Raw genomic sequence first — 5,000 nt, forward strand, 5'->3', positions numbered from 1 at the left:
CATCCACCTTCCAGTCATCAAACATAACAAATTGCAGCCCTCTAGCCTCAGTATATTTTATTTCATTTCAAGTTAAAGTCAGCCATAATCGTGCGTCTAGCAACGATATAGGTCAGGCCACCACCAGGCCGTGATTAAATTTTCATGGGCCGCGACTCATACAGCATTATACCGAGGCCACCGAAAGATAGATCTATTTCCGGTGTCCTTGATTATACGCTGTGCAGAAAACTCGATTGCGCCGAAGAAACTTCGGCACATCTTTTACTTGTTTTTATTGTTTGTGAACCTTATATCGACAGCGGTTACTGGTGGTGCATCTTGATTTTTAAGCATGTTTAGGAATATAACTAATAAATTAAAGGCACAACTTAAAAGAGATTTAGTAATTGATAGAGTCAGTTAGAAAAAAGAAAAAACTAAAAGAAATATATCCAGTATTTCTGCATCGAAAAACAAAAATGTATTTTTTTAACTCTACCACGCTGATAATTGCCTGGCGGCTCAGAAATTAACACTGGATAATTTTTGAAGCATTCGAAATGGAATATAAAAAAATACATGATTTGTTTAAAAGTTTGTACATTTTCAGCAAAATATTTTACATATATATATATATACATATACATATGTATATATGTATATATATATATATATATATATATATATATATATATATATATATATATATATATGTATATATATATATATATATATATATATATATATATATAATATATTGAGAGAGAGAATATTGAGAAACAGAGAGAGAGAGAGAGAGAGAGAGACTATATGTATATATATAATATATATTGTTTCTCCCCTAATATTGAGAAACAGCACTAGACCCATTGAGGTAGGACACATAACCAGTGAATTAACATAAATATCACTGTCATTTTTGAAAATTTCACAAGTAGGTCCAGCCTCATAGATATTGTGGAACATTTTGAACTAAGCAAGAAATTATTCATTGACTTTATCATGTCTTGAAAAGAAGGTTTAGATTGTCCATTTTCCATCAAAATATTTGTAACTTATGTAGTAAATAAACTCTACAGGTTTACCATACCTCATTACATGTGCAAATAAAGTCTACGGGTTTAGCATACATCATTTCGTGTACTTGATACCTTAGAAATGTATGATTGAAAAAGCTGTTCTTTCCAGTGATTAATAATTCTTTATCAACGTGTAGATAGTTACCACAGTCATAACTGGATAAAAGGAACAGTTAGCACAGTAATCCTTGGATAAAAAGGACAGACAGCATAATAATACCTGAGATAAATGGGACAGTCACCACAGTAATACCAGCTGGATAAAAGGGACCTGGATAAATGAGACAGCCACCACAGTAATACCTGGGTAAATGGGACTGTCACCACAGTAATATCTGGATAAAATGGACAGTCACCAAAGTAATACCTGGATAAAAGGAACAGTCGTCACAGTAATACTTGGATAAATGAGACAGCCACCACAATAATACCTGGATAAATGGGCCAGTCACCACAGTAACATCTGGATAAAATGGGCAGTCACCAAAGTAATACCTGGATAAATGGGACAGTCGCCGAAGTAATGCCTGGATAAAAGGGACAATCACCAAAGTAATACCTGGATAAAGGGGACAGTCACCACAGTAATACCTGGATAAAAGGGACAGACAGAACAGTAATGCCTGGATAAATAGGACAGTCACCACAGTAATATCTGGGGGACAGTCACCACAGTAATGTCTGGATAAAATGGACAGTCGTCACCACATTAATATCTGGATAAAAGAGACAGTAGCACAGTAATATCACGATAATAGGGACATACAGTACAGTGTTATTTGGATAAATGAGTCAGTAATGTCTTGATAAAAGGGGCAGTCAACACATTAATACCTGGGTAAAAGGGACAGTCAGCACAGTAATACCTGGATGAAAGGGACAGTTAGTACAATAATACATGGATAAGTGGGACAGTCACCAGAGTAATACCTGGATAAAAGGGACATTCACCACTGTTATACCTAGATAAATGAGACTATTAGTACAGTAATTTCTGGTTTAAAGGGATAGTCACTACAGTAACACTTGAATAAATGGGACATTCAGGACAGTAATACATATATGGATAAAAGGGACAGTCAGTACAAGGAGGTGCAGGGAAATTTTTCTGAGCTGTTCAGAGTTTTCCCGGGCAGCGCCGGGTTGGTCAGCTAGCGCGCGCAAGGTGTGTGTGTGTGTGTGTATATATATATATATATATATATATATATATATATATATATATATATATATATATATATATATATATATATATATATATATATACATAAGCGCTAAGAATTACTGTCCTCCGAAAACTACATTCTTTCACAAAAAATGCCTTGAACGCAAATGAAAATGCCTGGTCGGGAAATTTATGCTAATTTTGCATGGGTTTTTTCGCACGCTAATGAAAGTTGTGTTTCCAGCAGTTATTAATGTCAGCATAATTTTTCATTGCTTCAAAAATACGAAAGTTTTATCGAGCGTTAGCCGCTGAGCCGTTTTCGTTTTAAATTATATAGGAATAAGGTTGCTGTGTTATCATATGGGTTGTTGATGATCAGATTCTATAAAATCTTTATAAAAAAAAATAGATGTTTTCCCTCCTTACACAACGTCTTCATAGAGTAGGAAAAGGTTCCCTCTGATAATGAATACAAAATGGTCATCATTTTTCTGTTGAACATTATACATTCTATATCTTATCGTGAATAAGATATGATCCCATTAAGAGAATGACAATGCTCTGTTTGTCGAATGCGAAGGTTCACTAATCACTACAGGACGAAATAAAAACAAATACTCATTTGGATCGACGGCTTTCAAAAGTTTCATAGTAGTCACGATGTAGCAGAAACACAGCAAAAACATTTTTTTTCTTTAGTTAAAGTTTAAGTTAAAGTCCTCTTAGGCCTCTGTAGGCTCATAGGGCAAGCACTGATCTCCTGTCTCTTAGGCCGACAGCCAGTGGGGGACAGGTCCCAATGCCTATGACACGTGGACAGTGTGTCGCTAGGCCCACTGTTCAACTTCCCAGCCTCTTAACTGAACTGTAATGTAGGTCTAGTTTCTTATGCTTGAAAGAAAAATAAAACCAACGCGTCTAGACCTTTATAGAATCATTATTGTCGGTATTGTATCTGTAACTGCAAAATATTCAGGAATACGAATAAAATACTAATCGAATCAACCCTCCCAGCTCTAGAAAGAAGACGCATTGACTGAAAATTTCCCCGTGTCCTAAAACTTCCTCTTCCGGGTAATCGTAGGAAAACTCTTGTTCATCACCATTAATGTTTCTTGCACAGGAAGAGGAAAAGTGACCAAGAAATAGTTTCCCTCGACGCAATAAGCAAATTGCGGGTTACAGAACTCGAAGATGGTGATGAAAAAAAAAGGTTTGTTTCCCATTACATAACGTGATTGATAATGTGGTAATATCAGAAATTGGGAAGTTGACAGATTTCTTCAGTATAGCTCCGCTGGTGTTTTTCTCCGGAGAGAATAATTCTGTATTGAATTGGATTCATAGCTGAAACACAGAGAGAGAGAGAGAGAGAGAGAGAGAGAGAGAGAGACTGAGAGAGAGAGAGAGCGACTGTTATTGACCGTCTGCATCCTGAGTAACCATTTGGAAATGATACATCGAGTGGAGATAACACGATACAAAGTCGATGTCAGCGTGTGTGTCCTCCCTCCCTCTCTCCCTCTCTCTCTCTCTCCCTCTCCCCCTCTCTCTCCCTCGGTTCCGTTGCTATCAACGACTGCCATCGGCTCTGTTTGTTGTTGATGCTATCCGAACATCTGTGGAAGCTGTCAACTCGATTGCAGCCTGCACATGCCGTTGCTGCGTCCGCTGTTGCATCTGCTGCAACTGCTGTTCTGATATTACTCAATAACTTCGTCTGAAGTCTTTATGAAGTCGAGGCATGTGACGCACTATTCTTCGAGATCCAATATGGAGTGACGCGTGAACAAGCAATTGAACATGTTCAGGCTGAAGCTTTTACTCGTATAAGCAACCTTTGCCATTTACAAAATAAGTACTAACATGTATATGATCTGCATATATATATATAAATATATATATATATATATATATATATATATATATATATATATATATATATATATATATATATATATATATATATATATATATATATATATATATATATATATATATATATATATATGCATACTGTATATGTATATATCTCATATATAATATATAATGAATGTTTATATGTTTGTGTATAACTTTTGTATGTTTGTCCATATGTTTGTGCGCTATAGAAATCCGCACCGCTTGACCGATCTAGACAAAATTTGGCAGATGGCCATCATGTGACCCTTAATAGGGTAGGTTTCAAACCCCTACCAGCCCCCCCCTCTCCCCCCCCCTTTCCTGTATAACTTATGTGCTAAACGCTTGACCGATCTAGACAAAATTTGGCATGTGGCCATTAATTGACCCAACTAAGATATGGTAGGTTTCAAACCCGTACCAGCTTCCCCTTCACCCTTCCCCCTTCCCCCTTCCCTTGGTAACTGTTGTGGTAAACGCTTGGCCGGTCTAGACAAAATCGGGAACATGGGAATCGTTTGACCAAACTTAGATAATAGGGTACGTTTCACACCCATACCCCCTTCCCCTTCACCTTCCCCCATCCCTCTTCCCCTTCTCTTTGTAACTTATGTGGTAAATAAACTTTACGGATTTATCATACCTCATTTCATGTACGTGATATTATTGTAAATGCCCTTCTTCCCTGTGATTAATAATTCTGTATCAGGATTTGTGTTTAGGTTCAGTGGGGATGTGTTTAGGTTTAGAGGGGAGTGTGCTTAGATTTATTGGGGTTGTTTGTTCAGTGGGGGTGTTTTTAGGTTTAGTGGGGGTTAAATGGGACAGTCACCACAGTAATGTCTGGATAAAATAGTCACCACAGTAAT

The sequence above is a fragment of the Macrobrachium rosenbergii genome, chromosome 43 (assembly GCF_040412425.1).
Source record: "Macrobrachium rosenbergii isolate ZJJX-2024 chromosome 43, ASM4041242v1, whole genome shotgun sequence".
Classification (NCBI taxonomy): Eukaryota; Metazoa; Arthropoda; class Malacostraca; order Decapoda; family Palaemonidae; genus Macrobrachium; species Macrobrachium rosenbergii.